This window comes from Canis lupus, chromosome 36, assembly GCF_003254725.2.
Source record: "Canis lupus dingo isolate Sandy chromosome 36, ASM325472v2, whole genome shotgun sequence".
In the NCBI taxonomy this organism is placed as follows: Eukaryota; Metazoa; Chordata; class Mammalia; order Carnivora; family Canidae; genus Canis; species Canis lupus.
The window spans coordinates 26,136,797-26,157,135 of record NC_064278.1 but is presented as its reverse complement, the minus strand read 5'-3'; the positions used below and the strand labels follow the sequence as shown (position 1 = coordinate 26,157,135).

General features: G+C 49.3%; 1 pseudogene; it reads right to left on the bottom strand.

Moving 5' to 3' along the window:
* LOC112668269 (protein FAM98A-like) lies at positions 1–2,094 on the bottom strand (annotated as a pseudogene).
* Between the last annotated feature and the right edge of the window lie 18,245 nt (positions 2,095–20,339).

The following is a 20,339-nucleotide window of genomic DNA, read 5'->3' as shown; positions in this document are numbered from 1 at the left end:
TCAGCTAGGATAATGTCCTCCATGTCCAAATCTAAAATGATTATGCTGATAACCTCCATGCTGAGTGCTGTTCAGATTGGCCCCCCTGGTGACAATTCTGGCTCACCCTTCCTCCCCCAGCCTCCTCCTCCTTGGCCTCCGCAACCACCTCTCTCTCCATAAGCACTGCCTTGATCACCACGGCGCCCACCATCGTGGTATCTGCCCTGCTGGTATCCACCACCCTGGTATCCACTTCCTGTATAGGTAGATGTTTGGAAGCCACCGTCACTACCACCTTGGTAGCTACCACCGTGGCCACCACCATGATGGCCCCCTGGCTGGAAACCTGAATCTTTTTTTTTTTTTAATTTTATGTATTTATTCATGAGAAACACACACACAGAGAGAGAGGCAGAGACACAGAGAAGCAGGCTCCACGCAGGGAGCCCAACGCGGGACTTGATCCCGGGTCTCGGGGATCATGCCCTGGGCTGAAGGCAGCCCTAAACCGCTGAGCCCCCCGGGCTGCCCTGGAAGCCTGAATCTTGGTAAGCACCACCGTGGTAGCCACCTCCTGCTCCATTCCCTCCATCTGTCCAGCCTCCTTCATGCTTATTTCCTCCTTCTCCCCCTCAGCTACCATGGGCGTAGCCACCTCGTCGACCTCTCCGTCCTCCTTGTTCATGGCCTCCTCGTCCACCATATGGGGAAGGTTCATGACCCCCTCCCCCCTTCTTGGCCTGCTGCTTGCCGCTGGGGGCCATCCTGCCTCTGTGCCGTGCTGGCATCTCTGGAAGGGGAGGTGCGATTTCACAGGTCTACCTCCCCTGTCGGGCACCCAGCCCGTCAACACCTTGTTGCTGGCTCGGCCGGTCTTTCCTCCTATAGAGCCATGGCTTGTTCTTAAAAGCTTTGACAGGTGTTGTCTTGTAGCCAAAAGGTGGGCCACAGCAACGGTGCTTTTAGGAGTATGAGCTTTTAGGGGATAAGGTTTCAGCTTGTCTTTGCTAATTTTTCTGTGTGAACTTTGGCTCCGTCAGACCAACCAGAAGACTGGACAGCGACATCCAACCATCTTATTAGCGGCCTTCTCGGGACCGGGTCTTCATTAGCTGCGGTTCATCGCCCCGGCCTTTCCCAGGGGGCTGGTCCCAGTGGCTCCTGCAATACAGGCCTCCCCACATGGTTAGCTGCAGCTCCTGCCAATGTCCCCTCTAATCGTTTGTCAATCCCGCTGAAGACCTGGAACGCAGTCATACTGGCGGGGGGTTTGGACGTTCCCAGGGCAGGACATGTGCTTTTCAAGTCTTGAGGGTCCTCGCTGCGCCTCCTCCGGAGCTTCTCCTAGAGCAGCGTTCCCACAGGCCATTCTGGCAGGTTCCAACTCTGAGATGAGGCATGTGAGCCAAAGGAGGCAGTTCTGAGTGCGAAGGCGCGTGGTCACATCCAGATGTGGCCTCCCCTAGTGGCCCACTCAGCTTGGGCTAGAATTCTCAGCTGCACTCGGACCGTTAGTCACTTGCACGTTTCCCTCTGGTTTATGGAGCACGCTTGACCCATCCACCAGCCCAGCACCGAGTCTGATGAGCTCGGGAACTGGCTCCGCAGACACGGCCGGCGGCCCACGACGGACCCACAACCTGGGTCTTCGGGCAGCGCCAAGATGGTAGCGTCCCCGAGGTCACGCTCCACGCCACTGCGACACTCAGACGCCCGGGTCACTAGACTCCCTTCTGCCCCCCCAGCATGTGCTCACACATCTGCAGCCTCCCTGCAGCGAATGTTTATTTAATACCTGCTATGGGCCAGCCACTTGGGGCAGAGGAGTAGGAAGACACTATCCTAAAGCACAATTTAACTAGACTTATCCAGTTCCCAGCCCCATGCCCAGCCACCCCTAAGGAGGAAGACTCCCAGCGGAGGCTCCTGCGATCCTACACTGGCACCCCACTACCCGTCCTCCTGCTGCCGGGCAGTTAATGAGAGAGGAAGCTGGATCCGCGGGGAGTTAGTCCACTGACTTGGAGGTGGCGGCCTGTTTCTACCAGATGTTTCTCGTAAGTGAGGACCAAGGCTGAAGGTTGTAGTGGTTGTTTCAGCTGCGAGTGTCATGGAGTAGAGATTGGGGTGGTCATTGGGGCGGTTTGCTATGCTCCCAGATTATAAGGAAGGAGAGAATCAGAAAGCTGATCGGGTGAAAAGAATGGTGTGGATGCCCAGAAGAAATCAAAGAAACATGGCACGATGAAGTTGAGAAAAAATCCAGACTCTCTCCTTCAATCTCTCTCTCTTTTTTTTTTTTCCACTTGAATTGATTTCATTAGATTTATATTTCTTACTACTTCCCAGTGCAGAGAAGGTCCTCAAAAAAATATTTATTGAATGAATGAATTGTACGGGGCATTGCGTCCTAAATGCTTGGTGTATACAGGAAGCAGATACGGTCCCTGCCATCACGGGGTTCGTCCCTAGAGGAGGAGACAGGCGACAGGTGTTACGTATCCGATCTTGACCATGACACAAATGTTGACTCTCATCATCTGATGCAGGAGGCAGGTATTGAACAAATAATGACTATTCGATAGTGCGGTGTCAAAACCAACCAGAAGCTCAGGTAAAAGTTTCGATGTTATTGATCACAACCAATGGATACGTGAATGCGTAAGAACATTGATATTATTAGCAAAAACATAAACAAATTGCACTTCACTGGAATTCAGAGTTGGCTGGATGTTTTTTTTTTCCCACCCTCCCTCTCCCTCCTTTTCTTCCTTATTTCTTCCCTTTCCTTCTTTTTTGAAATATGACTGCAGGGATCCCTGGATGGTGCAGCGGTTTGGCGCCTGCCTTTGGCCCAGGGCGCGATCCTAGAGACCCGGGATCGAATCCCACGTCGGGCTCCCGGTGCATGGAGCCTGCTTCTCCCTCTGCCTGTGTCTCTGCCTCTCTCTCTCTCTGTGTGTCTCTCATGAATAAATAAATAAATGAAATATGACTGCAATATTGTGCTAGTGCACATATTTTAATTTGGTGCAGAGCATGCATAACAAAATAAGTGAAAAGCTGTAAATGTTAGAGCATACATATTATTAATTTCAATGACAAAGGGGCGATAAATCATTTTGCCAACTGCACTGTAACATTCAAGTTCTGCCTCTGTTATGTCTCATTGGCCAAGCATTTGCAATTCTGAACTCTGCAGACTGGGGAAAAAGCAATTAGTTTATAACAATAGATCCCTGACTTGTCATACGTACCTTTCCTACTTCCTACTTTGTCTCTTTAACTGAAAAAAAAAAAAAAAAAAAAAAAGCCTTTCTCAGATATGTACTATTTACAGGTCATTGGAAAACAGTGGCACACAATAGGATTATTATAACATATTAAAACATAGCACTTTTATCTTACTGGCGTGCGGAGATCACATGTGAAAACTTTTTGATCTCTGTGGACTTTTTAGTGGAAAAGATTTGGAAATAAATCCTTTTGTCACTGGCCAAAACAGAACTGTGGTAGCTGTTTTATAGTCGGTCACTTTTTAACAATGGATAAAACAGTTTTTGTTGAAGCCAGTTTATTCATACATAACAGGCAACATGTTGCCTTAAAGACAAATAAATGCTTATTTTTCCCTCCTATCCAAAGACTCCCCAAATTTTTGCTAATATCCAAAGATCTACATTCTCCACACACACACCCTCCCCGGTCTGTCCTATGCTGAGAAATTGTACCGTAACCCTCTGAGCTTTAGCAGTCTTTCAGGGAAAAGGAATTTTTCATGATGTAATTGATATCATAACTGCTCAGCTGGACATAAACTTTTAAGGGCTAAGTCCATTTGCTGATTTGTTTGCATTTCCTGCTCCAACTAGAAGAATTCAAAGGCATGAAGAGCCTATTGTGAAAAATGCATGAATAATGCAAAAGCCATCCTGAGGTGGGATATCAGTAAGGTTCCAAATGCAGTTACGGCTTTCTAATAAAAGCATGAAAAACTTAAATCGAAAAAAGCAAAACCACCTCAAGTTAGTTCAGGCAGCTACGGGAAGAGTGCATGGGGGGGAAAGCTCCCTGTGACATGTTTGGGTTTTCTTCCGTGAAGCCTCTCCCCTCACACCCCCACGACAACTTTGTCAAGACCGAGTTGACATACAACATTGTGTAAGTTTAAGCTGTAAAACGTGTAATTTTGATCCACTTATGTCTTGTAAAATGATTCCTACCACAGCGTTAGCTACTGTTCCCTCCAAGTCACACGATTGCCATTTCCTTTTTGCGGTGAGAACATTTAAGACCTACTGGAGGGACACCTGGGTGGCTCAGGGGTTGGGCCTCTGCCTTCAGCTCAGGAGGTGACCCCAGGGTCCTGGGATTGAGTCCCCCATCGGGCTCCCTGCATGGAGCCTGCTTCTCCCTCTGCTTGTGTCTCTGCCTCTCTCTGTCTCTCATGAATAAATATATAAAATCTTAAAAAAAAAATTAAGACCTACCCTCATAGCAACTTTCAGGTATCTGATAGAGTAGTGCCAACTACCATCACTGTGGCGTACTTTAGATCCCTAGAACGTATCCATCTTAAGTCCACAAGTTTGTGGCCTTGACCAACCTCTCCCCATTTCTCCCCACCTTCCCTCCTCAGGTAACCACCGTTTTACACTGTTTCCATAAATTTGGCTTTTTTAGATTCCACATATGGTCATATCATACTGTATTTGTCTTTCTTTGACATGTTTCACTTAGCATAATGCCCCAAGTTTCATCCAGGTTGACACAAGGGCAGGATTTCCTTTCTCACAACTGAATAATATTCTGTGTGTGTGTGTGTGTGTGTGTGTGTGTGTGTGTACATTCCCCCGGCCTCCCAGCCCCCACACACCATGTATGAATTGACGCTTTCCCCTGGGGGTCAATGCTTTGATTCCCTTCTCTTTGCCTTCCATGAATCTACCGTGGGTTTCCATTGCGTGGTTGTTAGGCGGCGTACATAAAACATCACATAGGTGTTAACAGTCTATTTTACACTGATAAGTTAACTTTGCTACAAAAGCTCTACCTTTTTACCTTATCTTTTTTTAGTCATAATTTTCATCTTTTTATACTGTGTCTCTAGCAGCAAGTTATTGTAACCATAGCTTTTTGTTTTAACGCATTGGTCCTTTCGCTTTTATACTAGAGTTAAGGAGTTATTTTCATATGTTTTTATGTTTCTAATTAGCATCCTTCTATTTCAGCATTTCTTAGAAGGCAGATTGACTGGTAATGAACACCCTCGGCTTTTGTTTGCTAGGGAAAAATCTTTATCTCATCTTCATTTCCTAAGAACAACTTTGCTGGGTAAAGTATTCTTGGTTGGGAGCTTTTTTCTTTCAGCGCTGGGATTATATCATTCTCTTCTTTCCTGGCCTGCAAGGTCTCTGCTGAGAAATCTGATGTTAGCTTGATGGGATTTCCTCTGATGAGAGAATTGTTTTCCCCTTACTGCTTTTATTTATTTATTTATTTTAAAGATTTTATTTATTATTCATGAGAGACACACACAGAGAGAGAGAGAGAGAGAGAGAGAGGCAGAGACATAGGCAGAGGGAGTAGCAGACTCCGTGCAGGGAGCCTGATGTGGGACTTGATCCTGGATCCGGGGATGATACCCTGGACCGAAGGCAGATGCTAAACCACTGAGCCACCCAGGCATCCCCTCTTACTGCTTTTAAAAACTCCCTTTTTGTTTTTGATTTTAGACAATTTTATTATAATGTGTCTTGGAGAAGATCATTTTAGATTGAAATTTTGGGGTGACCTATTTTGTTCGTGAACGTGTCCAAATCTCTCCCTAGAGGGGGAAAGCTTTCAGCTATTATTTCTTTAAATAAGCTTTCTACACCATTCTCTCTCTCTCTCTCTCCTCCTTCTGGGACTCCAGTCGTGTACACTGTTTCTCTTACTAGCGTCCCACAGGTGCTGTCAGGGTTCTTCATTCCTCTTTCTTTTTGTCCTTCTGATTGGATGATTTCACTTGGCCTGTCTTCTGGATCGCTGCTACTCCTGCTTGGTCAAATCTGTTATGGGAGTTCTCTGTTGAATTCTTCGGTTCAATCATTGCATTATTCTTAAGCCCCGACATTTGTTTGGTTTATTTCTATGTTTTCTATTTTCTGTGTTGATCTCATTTTGTTCTTGTATTTGTTTTCCTGATATTGTTATATTATTTATCTGTGTTCTCTTGTAGCTCTCTGAGCATCTTCAGAACAATTATTTTAAATTCCTTGTCAGACAATTCCTGGATTTCCATGTCTCTGTGGACAGTTACTTAAGGTTTACTACATTGCTTTGGTGCAGCCATGATTCACTGATTTTTCATGACCCCTGTAGCCCTGAGTAGGTGTCTGCACATTTGCAGGACCAGTCACCTCTTCCAGGCTTTATGGATTAACTTCTTCAGTCATGGGAGGGACACAGTCTACTGTGACCCTGGGTCTAGTGGTATGGCACAGGTGTGGGGGCATGTGGCAGCATTGGGTTCAGGGGTGCATGATGCCTCTTTGGCTTGAGCTGCTGGAATGGACAGCATGAAGACCCACGTGGTCCTTGGTAAGCACTTACTGTGGCTGAAAGGGCTGCTGGGATCCTTAGTGGTGCCTCCAGGTTCCCCAACCAGTGACCAGGGCAGGCGGCTACAGTGGGGAGCCCCCAGTGGTGTGGGAGAGCCAGCTGCAGGTGCCTGTGTGAGGGCTGGGGCCAAATGCGGTCACACGTGTAGTGAGGAAGGCCAGTGCAGGCAGCAAGGGCCAGGCCAGCTAGGGGCTCCCTCACACCTCTGGGGGCCCTGCCTGCTGGTGTGCCCCCCTGTGGCTGCACAGTCTTCCCCGAGCTGCATGGCCTATCATGAAGGCTAGTAAGGAGGGTGGGTGAGGCCAGGCTATGCAGGTGCATGGCTGGGGGCACTAGCTGCAGGCCAGCGCCAAAAGAGGCACCTTAATTTGAGCCCAGCAGGTGTGCGAGCAGTCGGTGCAGACGCTGCAGTGGAGGCAGGTGACAGGTGTCAGGAGAGCAGCAGGCCAGTCACAGCTGGAGGCCCGGCCCCGGTGCGTGCGGGTGGTGGAGGTGGGCCGGGAACCTAGCAGTGCAGCTCCTGGGCCCCGGAGTGGGGGGGACCTGCAGGGTCTGCTGTGGGCAAAACCTGCTGCAAACCAGCCGTGCTGGCATCCGTTTCTTGGAAGTCCTCCGTGTTGCTGTGCAGCGCAGGTGACTGTGGGCCACGATGGCCCGCGCTGCTCTTCCCCCTCCGAGCTGCCTCTCTGTGCCACCCACTGGGAACCTCCATGAGCCCTGAGGCCGGGGCAGCTGGGCCCTCGCCCCGTTCCCCCTTTCCTGGCGAGGGGCCGCTTCCAGATGGGCAGCCCCTCTCCGGCGGGTGGGCCGCAGGGGCACAGTGCAGCTGCCGTCCTTCCCCTGCTGGGCAGTCGTTGGCAGGTTCCTTGTTCCACTGTGCTGCTTAACTTTGGGGGGACTCCGCTGCTCTCCCAGCCGTGCTCTGTTCTTGGGTAGCTGTTGGGGTCTTGCTCTCTGCGGGGGAACGCGGCTACCATTTCCCGTGTCACCATTTTGGTGATGTCTCTCCTGCCATTAAAAAAAAAAATCTCCATCAACAGGGGTCTGTTCTCCAAGTGAAAGAGTAGGTGTTATTCAACATAAATGTTCAAATGTTCCCCGAGGGAAAGGGGAAAAAAATATCAAAACTGGTGACTTTGCCAGTTTCAAGTCCCAATGATGGTCACTCCATTGAGGACTTACCATTTTGAAGTTTCAAGGGTCAGAATATTGATTTCACCTGTGTGTTCATGGTTTAAGATTTTTAGGTTTCAGTTTTTCTAGATAGTCTGTTCATAACAGATTATGTAAAATATGGTAACTCAATAGGGAAGTCATGAATTTATTGCCATTTTTCAGCTTTATTTTCGCTGTCCTTTGAATGTAGCCTTTTCCCATGTTCGCACTTGAAATCTCCATTGCCCAAGACGTGGGGGGTGAGAGGCCACCTCCTACCCTGGAGGCCCATTCTCCTAGCATCCCCCGTCCTTTTGCGGGGTACCAGACTCGGGCTCATCTAGTCAGATGCAACGACTCTGGTTTTGAACTGGGGGGTAGTGATGCAAGACGATGGGGAGCGCAGTGCAGGCGGTCATGCCCTATCCGATTTCCCAGGCCCGTGGAGACCTCGCTAACGGTGGTGTCCAGAGCTCAGCTCTGTAAAGCTCTATTGTTTGTTGTTGCAGGTGGTGTCGGTGGGCTTCCCTCTGGGTCATCTCTGCGCCTTGGTTTTGATGCCTCTGGTTGCCTGGCGTTCGAGTCTGGTTTCTAGCCTTCCTGGCTATTCGGTGACATGCTGGTCAACATTCGTTCACTAAATCCCCCCTTTGCTTAAATCAAAGCTGTCCTTTTTCGTTCTTGCAAACTTGAGGCTTGTGACCACTCAGCCCACATATGGGTCAGATAGGCTCTTGGTACATTTATGATGCGTGGGGGCTTATGTTCCACCACACTGGACGCACTTGTGCAAGTCATGCCACCGCAACGTCGGTGTAACAGAGATGTACACTTGCTGGAGTGGCGATACCGGGAAGAGGCTATGCAGCTGGGAAGCGGGAAGGGGATCATTTGAACTCCGGATGTAAGCTTTCTGATACACAACGTAAAACTGTACACAGAGTCCCTCTGAACATGGTTCCGTCTTACACAAATATGCTGGGTCATGTTGGCACATCAGAGTGTAGAAAGAGTCAACTTTCACGCATTGCTTAATTTACTTATTCTGGTAAAAGTCCCATTCACAAATACTAATTTTGCTTTATAGAGATATTGCAAAGTGGAGAAATATAAGTGTTCAATAAAGTTAAGCAATGTTCAGCGTGACGGGATTAACATGTTCCTCTGGCAGTGGAGTTCTGCGGGAACCAAATTAAAGATGTGTCTTCTTTGGCCTGACATGCTGCGTGTAACTGTAGGCCTTTAGGACGTGAATTCAGATGGAGTCGTGAACTTATAAATACTTAGCAATACTTACAATTACACAATACGTAGGAATGCCTGCGCCTCCTTACTGATAGCCTTCTGTGAAGATGGCCAGACTTTGCAGATGCTCTCAGTGTCTGGCCATCCACCTCCTCAACATGAAAAATGAGGAAATAGGATTGGATTGCCAGGGGTGTCCTAGAAAAAATAAAAAGGTGTTTGAGGATGTGTTACCTGTGAGGTCATGAGGATCTCTTCCCACAGAATGTGGATGAACTTCTTGGGTGTTCTTTTACACCCGTTGTCTCATTTGACATGCACAGCAGTACTATCAACAGGGTGGGCAGGAATTATTCTGACTTCCCGAGGAGAATCCTGAGGGTCACTGTGTCAGACATCTGGCTAACAGGTGGTGCACTGGGGACACAAGCCTGTCCTCTGACTCTGGCCCTGTCCTCCGGCCAAGACGAAAGAACATGGCAAAGGAGCCTCCTTACTGGGTTTCTTCACTTTAGGAACCCACTGGTCTTTATCCGAGACGTCGATCTATCTATACCCTTCCCCAGAAACCACTCGCAAAATGTTTTCTGCTCACTGTTCAAAATTAGTGGAATGCCCACGGCTTGGGTGTTGTCCATCAATATCAAAGCAGCGGAGCATTTCACTAATTCAGGTCAGTTCTGACCTCTCTGAGATTCCCTTTGCACTCAAGTGCAGTCAAGCGCCTTCTTTGCCAAAGAATCATGACCCAAACTTCCCAAGGCTCCAAATGTTGTGTGTGCATATGGGGACATGTCAACATCCATGCCCAAATGCTAGTCACCATTCCCCTCATGCACTCAACCCTGGCCTCCAAACCTCTGAGAAATCTTCCCTTTGGCCTTCCTCAGGCAGGGTGTTCTCCCCTGGGTACGGACCCAGACCATACTGGCTCTCTCACGCAAGAACTGCAGCTCGAACGGGCTGCTCTGAGCTTCCACTCCACTCGCTGGTGAGCTACAGACCTGTGCCAAGCACCTCCGCTGGAGCTGGCACAGCCGGCTGGTCTCTCAGGCAAGGAGGAGAACGCGCCCTCCCTCTGGGGGTGCTCGCTTCAGGATGGTGCTGGAATGCCTAGGGTTGTCCTACAGCAGGGTTACGTGGACCTCAAGTGTAGAGTTCTGAAGGCAGCTCTCTGAGTTTGCATCCTGAGCCCTTTTGGCTTCCAGGGCACCTCTGGACCATCAGGTGGTTGAATCTGGACAGGTTAAAGAATCATCTACACAGGGCAGCCCTGGTGGCCCAGTGGTTTAGCGCCGCCTTCAGCCCAGGGAGTGATCCTGGAGACCTGGGATCAAGTCCCATGTCAGGATCCCTGCATAGGGTCTGCTTCTCCCTCTGCCTGTCTCTCTCTTTCTCTCTCTCTCTCTCTCTCTTTCTCTCTATGTGTGTCTTTCATGAATAAATAAATAAGATCTTGAAAAAAAAAAGAATCATCTACACAGCTTTGCACCGATCAGTATTTCGGTGCAGTATTTGGGCCCTCAATTCCGGGGCCCAGCAGCTGAATTCCTTAGAGCGAGCTTTCTCTTGGAGCTCGACAGTTTCCTTTTGTATTTTAGTCTTCACTGAGCCCCTTCCACCATGGCGCCCCTATCCCAACAGGCACGTGCAGATGTGTCTGAACACCAAACATGACCGAAGCTGTGGTCTGTGACCAGAAGGCTACTTTCCCTTTGTATAAACCAGTGGCTGCAGATGGAACTGAGCAAAATGTTTTCCTTAGGAGTGACCAAGAAGCTCATTCTGAACCTCATCTCAGGGTGGGCTCCCTTTATTCTTAGCACCTCCAGTCAAATTCACAATGAAACATTGGAAACTCTCCGTTGCCAGTCAAATTATTTATATTTTGATGCTCTGTGCCACTAATATTTTCTCAGGGAAAATTTGGCTTTAAATTTTATTTTTTTGGGTGCATGGGCAGCTCAGTCCATTAAGCGTCTGCCTGTGGCCCAGGTCATGATCCCAGGGTCCTGGGATGGAGCCCCACATCAGTCTCAGCTGCTCAGTGGGGAGCCTGCTTCTCCCTCTTCCTTCCCCCTTCCCCTTGCTCGTGCTTTCTCTCTCTCTCTCTCTCTCTGTCTCAAATAAATAAATAAAATCTTTAAAAAAAAGTTATTTTTCACTTAAACAGATAAAATAGCAAAGTGTTCATCAACAGAGGAATGCGTACACAAAATGCAGCACATACAAGCAAGGGGATAGGATTCATTCTTGAAAAGGAAGGGAAATTGGATCCATGCTGCCACGTGGATGAACCTTGAAGCCCTTGCGCCAAGTGAAGTAGAGCAGTCAGGAAGGGAGAGAGATGGGTGATTTCTTCCACACAAGGTGCCTGGAGTAGTTGGATTCACAGAAGCAGAAGAGAAACCAGTGGCTGCCAGGGGCTGGCAGGGAAAGGGGGTGGGGAGCAAGCGCTTCATGGGGACAGAATTGGGGAAGAGGGAAAGGTCCTGGAGTGCGTGCTGGTGATTGTCGTACAGTGAGGCATACTTTTTCAAGAATTAGGTTTTTTTTTTTTTTTTTGGTCTATCATATAATTGGCAGATATTTTCCAAGTTTATCATTTGTCTTTACACTTTTTAAAAGCTAGACCGAACTCCTGACTCATTATGTAGACACCCATGTACCCACTTGTTCAAGATCAGAAAACCTCCGCGTCATTTCTAGCACTTCTATGGGTTCATTCTTGACTTCGCAGTCGTTGACTTATTATTCTGCTGTTAGATTGCGTCCGCGAGACTCGGCTCTTCCATAAACACAGTAGCTCCTCCTTAAGCACGTCGTGAAGCACTGTGCCAGTGTCTCCACCGGTCACAACGTGGAGGGACAGGTCGGGAAGTGGCTCAGCAGGCCCCATCGCCCAGCCCGGAGCCCAGCTCTGAAGAGACCAGACCTGTGCCCTTGCCGGGCTCTGAAAGGCTCATCTGCTCACAGAGTCTAGGACTGTCGGGGGACGTCTGCCTTCATGCTCCGTCGCTTCCTTCACTTCACACGAGAAGATCTGAGCTCTAGAGACATCATCGCCCCAATAGGAACCGCTACTTTGAAAACCTGTGAGAGCACCCGAGTCCCAACCCAGGGTAAGTAGGCCTCTCTTCCAAGAAAACCTTTATCCTCAGACTTTCCCGGGTCAGCACAAAAAGGTGTGCAGGACGTTTCCCCATGCTGCTGCGTGGCCACTTCACCTGCAGGGACCGCAGGGACCTAGGGCCTTCCTGGGTGTCCCTGGGCATGATGAAACCTGGGGGTGCTGGGGTGGGGAGCAGGCCCAGAGACTCCCGGCCCCCCAGAGAAACTGGCCTCTACTGCAGGAGGCTGGTGAGCTTGGCTTTGTAGTTCATCTTGTTCATCAGATTTCAGAGAGGGAGAAGGTTGGGAGTCACTGCCCTGCGTGTATAAAATAGCCGTGGATGGCTGCTTGCCTTGGACTGTATTTCTTCTTGAAACATTTCGTGGACTATGCACCATGTCTTCTTGCAAGATTGTTCTGTTAGAAATTCCTCAACCAACAAAGGTAAGAGGGTCTGTTATTTCACTGTGGGCAGATGTGTCAACATTTTACAAATGTTTCCTTTTCCAGAGCCCCCTCCCCCCTCCACCTCTCCCTTCCGGAATCTTTCAAGTCTGAGAGGCCAAGTACTTCTGGGTGTCGGATGGTTGTTCCCTCAACACCTTGGGGGCCATGAGTTCCCCCAAACACAGCGTCCTGGCTGTCCTGTGGCCAGAAACACAGTCATCTGCGTGATAGATCGGCACAGGGCCCAGCCCCAGGTCCTGGGAGGACACTTGGTCCATTCGGCCTCCAGCAGCCGCATGATTTCTTGAGCTAAGCAGGAGGGGAACAGGGGACGAGGAGGCAGGGCCGGAAACCCTGCAAGTGAGACCAACGTTGAATTGATCCAGAATGGAGCCTTTTTTCCGCTCCTGAGCTGCAAGTCTTTGAAATGCTCCGTGGTGTCTTTGGGGTGGGAAATTAGCATCACTTCCTTCTCTCACGGTCAGGTCTTCAGCCTCCCAGCGGGGCCTCCCTTTGAAATCTGAGGAGCATGTGTGCAGAAGATTCAGGAGCCAGGCTTGCAGGCCCGGAAGAAAAGCAACCGGCCTATTTCCCATCCAGAGAGTAACCAAATACAGCTGTAACTCTACACTGAGGTGCTTGGGAAAAATGATTTTTCTTATTAGTCATTATTTTCTAAGAAGCAAGTGTGCAGTGCTCAGGAAAGGATCCAAAACGCGGCCGAGGAAATCTAGCTGGGGTGATATCGCCCCATCTATTATGGACAATTTAACAAGTCAGCTGCATTTGTTTTCTTAGGAAGAGAAGCCTCGCAATTAAAAGAGTTTTGTTTTTTCGATTTTAAAGACAAAATGATTCGATATCGAGTTAGAAATACAAACCAGAGATTCCCAAACACGCGGCGGGTACCATATGCTTGTAGCCTGTTGCCGTTTCCTTCTAGATTAGCTCCATTCGAGTTCGAGCAATTATTAAAGGAAGCTAGAATTCTCTTGTGTCCTGTCTACCTGTGGGAGCTATAACGAGATCGCCGCTGAAACAGGAAACGTACAATAAATTCCCCTTTTATGACTGGAAGTGAAGTATTTTATGGTGCTTGCAAGTCATGTAACTTTGTAGGGGAAACAAGTAAATTACGTTGTGAGTTATGTATTACTGGACAGCCTCCGCTGCATAATAACCTGTTTTGTATATTTGCCACCTCTTTGAGGTTGTGGCCGGTGTCCGCGCCGTAGGTAGCACATAATCAACCGTGATTCTGAAACGAAAAGAGGCGTTTGATACTGAGTTTGTGAAAGGTGATACGTAATGAGGTTTCCTGTGAGCAAGGTAGACCAACAATGATATATCGTGTCTTATTAGTTTGAGTAGAAAAAAAAAAAAGTTAGGTGACTTAGAAACCAGGAGATATTTCAAGAATATGGTTTGTTGGCTCAATGTTTTTTTTTCCAAGGAGTCTTTATGCGTCTTTTCTCTGCCATTTTAAGAGAGATTCAGAGTATTCTTTGATGACTGTGACCCAAAAGCTAACTTCCAAAAAGAAGAAAGAAAACAAGACATGATCTTATTTTTCAAAATCCAATTTATTTGCAAAGCCTCTAGGGGTGGCCGCCAGAGTACGTGCATCTGAACCAAACTCGTTTTGCTCGATGCCGTCGACCTCCCTGAGGCCCAAATGTGGTGGTGTTTCCTGTGGCACCTCTCCCGGGTCTGACTGTGCACCTCCAGCGCATCACCTGGTCCAGGGTCCATGTAATCAAGACGACGCTGGTGAGGTATATCCCTTATCGTGACACCGTTGAAGATTCCAGTTTACTGACTTTTTTTTTAAGATTTTATTTATTTATTTAATCATGAGAGACACAGAGAAAGAGGCAGAGACACAGGCAGAGGGAGAAGCAGGCTCCATGCAGGGAGCCCGATGTGAGACTCGATCCCGGGACCCCAGGATCCCACCTGGGCCCAAGGCAGACGCCCACCCGCTGAGCTCTCCAGGTGCCTCAGTTTCCTGTCTTTAAAGTCTTGAGAGACCCGCTCTGTGGATCTCCAGTGTGAGGTTTTGGTACATGGTGGTGACCGTTACTGTCCCTGTAGGCCAGACCGTGTCCCTAGAAGGAAAGAGACATTCTTTCCTACAAGTGGAAGACAAATTCCTCCCAGAAGCTGTTCTGTGAGAAGGGCGGAAAGCGACGGGAGCTCAGGGGCCTCCTGGACCTGTCTTTGGGGCGGGCCTGGGCCCAGGGAGGGCCTTGGGAGCGGGAGGGCGTGAGCCCACGAACCAAATTGGGGAAAATTAAAGAGTAGGAACCAGTGTCCTGCCATGAGGCTGCGGCCACCCGGCCCGCAGGGCCTCGCTCTGTGCCAGCCTCGCCCGGCGGCCCAGTGCCCGCCCTGTGTCTGCATGCAGGCCGGCTGGCCCTCCTAGGAGCCGGCATTCTGCGGAGGCTGCTGTGCCAGGGACGTTGGCCCCGAGGTGCCACTCCCAGGGGAGGGGACCGCACTTCCTTCTTCGTTATCACCTGGGGCAGCGGGACCCCCAGACTCCCCTTCCCTCCCAGGCACGCTGGGCCCCTCGCCCGCCTCCCAAGGCCCAGGGTGCAGGCAGCTCGTCTCCACTTGGAGAGCCTCCAGGGGTTTCCCGACCAGCTGAGACTTCACTGGCGCAACCAGTAAGGACCTCTCTATCCTGTCTCAGACGATAGGGGCCTCGGGTCCTAGAATTATTATTTTTAAGATTTTATTCATGAGACCCAGAGAAAGGCAGAGATCCAGGCAGAGGGAGAAGCGGGCTTCCTGCGGGGCCCGATGCGGGACTCGAACCCAGGCCCCGGGGCCAGAGGTGGCAGCTCCATCTGAGCCACGCAGGTGCCTCACAGTTGGTGACTTCAGACGGGTTGCGTCAGGCGCCTGGAAGCCCTACGTTCAAACCTAACTCTGACTTACCAGCTCTTTACTATCGGGCTGACCTAAAACTTAGTGTTTGGGTGAAGATTCCATGAAACAATGTATCTTGAGTGCTCAGGACGGAGTTTACACGCAGGAAAAGGCCCTTTGCAGCTTGGCATGCAGGAAAAAGATGTTTTAGGAGGTGGAATAGACAATTGTTGGGGATTCCACTGATTATACCGGGTCCCCCAAGTGTTACTGGGGGTTACTTTGCCCCAGGCCGGTCAAATGCCTTCCCACTTGCTGCCGAAAGCCCAGCGTCTTCGCAGCGACGCCCGTGGATTCCGGAGAAGCTCAGGGCCGCGGGCCTGGCGGCTGAGGGCGCCTCGCTTTCCCGCGACCCCGTCCTCGGTTGGGGCCACGGTGACCCTGACTCTGAAATCATTCACCAGAGATATTTATGTCCGTGGAGGAAACTTGCCCGGAGGTTCAGGAGGTGGGATTTATCACAGCTGCATGGACCCTCGAGTGACACATGCCACGTGGGCTCGGGCTCGTCCTGGTTTAGGGAACGCCCAGGCCGCATCTGAAAAGTGGGCTCCGGTTCGAAGGGGAGTGAGTAACGGTCACCACGGCCCCGGGTTGTTGGGAGGCTTAAGGGGGCTAAAGCTCCCCAGGGCCCGAGAACAAGGCCTGGCTCGCAGGCCCAGCTTCTCCCGCTGCCCCCCCAGGCTTGCCCCCCACCCCCCGCCACCCGCCTTCCTGGTTGTGGTCTGGGCAGCTGCTGACCTGTGGCTCTGGCCTCCACCCAAGGCGTTTAGGAAAACATTTCCCAGACACAGTTCCCTTTCGAAGAACACTTCTGCCGGCAATTACGATAAAAATACGGTTGCTCTGCGCCCTACACCTCAGCTATCCCAAGCTTATGAGCTAGGTTCAGGTGACGGTCACCCTCCTGCCCTGCACGACCTACGCCGTCGGACTCAGGCTCTGCCCACTGACCAGAGAGTGCTTCTGGCCTTTGCGACCAGAGCGCGCATCCCCCCGACGGCGGGGTTGCATCCAGCACACCTCGGTTTGAGCCAGGCACTCGTGGGCCCATGGGTGTCACCAGGGATGACTGATTTTGTCTCCTCCCCCCCCCTCACCTCCCCCCGCTCTGCTGGGAGCTGCGGCTGCCTCTCTGTGTCCCGTGAGATTCCCAGGATCCAGTGATTTCTGGCCCAGAAGCAAAAGCAACGTGGTTTCCATTGGCCCTGAATTCACAGGAGGAGAGCTCACAGTGAATCAGGGGGTCCGGGGGCGGACCCTGGGGAATCGGCAGGCCGGCAGGGGCTCCCGCCTCGAGGGCCCCCCAGGCCTGTCCAGGCCCCGGCAGCAGCTGAAACAGGGCCACCTCTCTGACAGGGGGGTGTGCTTATCGAGAGAATAATGTTTTCCCTTTACGCTTCTGCAAAATAGATGGCTTCCGTAATAAATATGAGAGAAGCCCTGTTGCAGGAAACAGCCGATGAAATGAACAGACTCCACAATAGTGAGTATGTTTAGTTCCAAGGGAGAAAAGCTTTGTTTTGTTTTGCTTAAAAAAAAAAAAAAAAAAAAGAGCGGGCAATCTTTTTAAGGTGGCGTGGAAAGCTTTAATTCATTCATGGGGTCCCAGGGGCTGGAACGCAGGGCGGCCACCTGTCAGCCGGCCACCTGTCAGCCGCAGTGGAATCCACGGCTGGGCAGCATCCTGGGGACGTTTCATCTGAGGGCTGAAGACACCTGCTGTGGGAGCAGGCGCTCTGGAAGGTTCGCTGGGTGTGCACATGTGTGCATGAGTCTGTGTGTGTGTGTGTGTGGGGGGTGCACCACGCGGCAGCAGGGGTGGGGGTGGGGGGTGGGGGATTGGGGGGCGGGGGAGCACTGTCCAGCCCCATGTCTCCCGGAGCCTTTCTCCGCAGCTTTGGACACGTGTGGCCCTTGACCTGACCCTGTAAGGTCACCTGCTGGCCTTGGGTGGGACACGGTTTAGGATGTTTCCTGTGAAGAGGCCGTTTACCAATCTGGGACTTCAGGCTTCAGTTTTCACCACCTGGACCCTCACCCCCCCACCCCCCCCACCCCCGTCCGGTTTGGCGTCTCCTTCCCCTGTTCCTAGGGCACCGCAGCAGCACGTGCAGGTACATGCGGGTATTTCCTGCCACCCGCACGGATTCCTGAGGTGTCAGTGTATTGGCATTTTTTTTTCACTTCATACATCGTGGGTTGGTGCTCAGGTCACAGCTGCAAACCTGCCTTACTGTTTCGGTTGCTGCACAGACTGGCTCTTGGGGCAGCTGCCATCACTTACTGGACCGGGTGATGGCAGTCACGCTGTTTCCAACTTTTTATTATAAACTATCCAGCAACAAATGTCTTTTTAAAAGCAGGGCTTAATTTAGAGCCTTTATATTTTTCTATGGTTTTATCAATGAATTTAGTCGTGTAAAGCTCTTGGTCCTGAAAACTGGTAAAGACATGGATTGTGAAGACTAAAATTCTGCGTTTTCTCCTGAGAATTGTGGGATGGATTGGGTAGAGTGATAATTATACATCTATACATGGATAATTATACAAATAGGTCTTGCATATGTAATGAACCTGCTGTAGCCGTGTATCTTGCTCTGTTAGGGGCCATAGAAATCATAGGATCTTCTAGTATATTCTTACTGGTCTTCAAATCATTTGGACACAGTCCTGCTTCAAGGCAGGATGAAGAATGAGATGATATATAAGATCACAATCAGTTTAATAGTCTATTTATATTATAATTTGTTGTATAATTAGAATAATGTAATTATGAGGATGTGGTCTCATAGTTTCATAATGATATTGTGCTGTGTACCGTAAGCCGATGGCAGTTGGACCTGATTTCTATAAGCCAGGGTTTCTGAGCCACTTCCCCCACGGCTTACCCTGTTTAGAAGTCCATTTAATGAGGTTATTTCACAAAAACTTAGCCATCCAATATGAACTGAGAGCCTGTTTGTAAAAGAGAAATACAAAAATATATATGTTACAAAATTTCTGCCCTTCAGAATCCTGCTATAAGCAGTCAAAGATTTTGTATTTCATTTCAGTGTATGAAAAGTTGAAGGAGTAGCCATAAATGACAATTATAAATGACATTATGTAATGAAATGCTGAATAAGTCAAGCAGTCAGTTTAGTCAAGAAGAAATGAGGGAATTGACTCAACTTATCCTTGATATTTCATTATTAAAATGATTTGTCTAATGTTGTCAAGGCTATGACTTAAAATTTACACCGTTTTTAAAAATATATGTTATCTTATTTCACCCTCTAAGATTGCTTTTTGATATAGAGTGAGAAAGAATTCTTGGGCTCATTTTACAGATGAGGACACTGAAGGTCCGAGAAGTTCAATGACTTACACAAGGTCAAGGTATTAGTACGAGGTGGAACCAGGACTGAAAGCCAATACGTCTCTCTAGACTTTATGTTCAGGGGGTTATTATAATGAAGAACTTCTTTTTTTTTAATGAATTTATTTTTTTATTATTTATTTATTTATTCATGAAAGACACAGACAGAGATAGAGGCAGAGACACAGGCAGAGGGAGAAGCAGGCTCCATGCAGGGAGCCTGACGTGGGACTCGATCCCGGGTCTCCAGGATCACACCCTGAGCCAAAGGCAGACGCTTAACCACTGAGCCACCCCGGCGTCCCTAATGAAGAACTTCTCAATGCTGCTGTGCTTTTGTGGAACAGTCAGGAAAGATTCTTCTTCATACTTATTCATTAATTTGTGACACAAATATTTTTTGAGTGTCTACTAGGCGCCTGGTTCTGTTGTAGGCTCTAGAACAAAGTGGTCAAATTCCTATGCTCGTGAGCTTACATTCTAGGCCACAGGATATCCACATATATATTACTGTTTGCTACCAGGTCCAAACAGCTATGGAGACAAATAAAGCAGTAGAAGAGGAATAAAGAGGCCATAGGATTGAGCATTTACCTTTTTAGATTTACCTTTTCAGGGAAGTCTTCACTGAGAAGTTAACATCTGAATTTAGAGAAGTTTGGGCTGAGAAATCCGTGCATCAGGAGCATTTCCATTCCCAGCGTGTTCAAGAAGCAGCAAGAAAACACGTGGGGGGGGGGGTGGTGTGTGAATGAGGCTAAGAGTAGTAGGCCATTCAGCCAGAGCGAAGGGAAGGGGGATCCCTTGGAGCCTGGGTGGCCGCTGTAAAGACAGGGTGTCTGAGTTTCGGGAAAAAGAAGGCCGTTGGAAAAGTAACAGGATCTGACTTATATTTTTAAAGTGTCTTCTGTTGGGATTAGACAGTGAGGAGCTGAACACGGAGGCAGGGAGACGAGTCGGGAGGCTCTAGGAATAATCTAGACTTGTACCGCTGGGCTAACAGTCGCGGTGATGACAAGCAGTAGACTCTTATATATTTTGAAGGTAGAACTGAAGGAAATAGAGGCCCAAGGATTGTGGCCTGAATTAACTAGAAGGATGGATCCATTAACTGAGGTTGGAAAGATTGCAAGTAGGCCAACTTTTTCATTCTTTAGTATTTTATTTTAGGTGGGTGGGGGTGGGGGCAGTAAGCAATCAGGTGAGGGGAGAGCAGAGGTGCGGTTTGGGCGTACTAACTTTGGGGCATTCAGTAGATACCCCAAGGGGAAATTGTGGAGTAGGAAGTTGAGGAGAGTTCAGGGCCAGACTTGGGCTAAGAGACATAAACCTGGCGGTCATCAGTTTCTAGATAGAACATAACAAGCCGCGGGATTGGATGAGATCACCATGGGAGTGATTGCCAGGGAGAGACTCGGATCTCACTGAGCTCTGGGCTCTCCAGTTCACAATCGAGGGAGATGAGGATTTCTCTTTCCTGGATTTCTCCGGGATCAT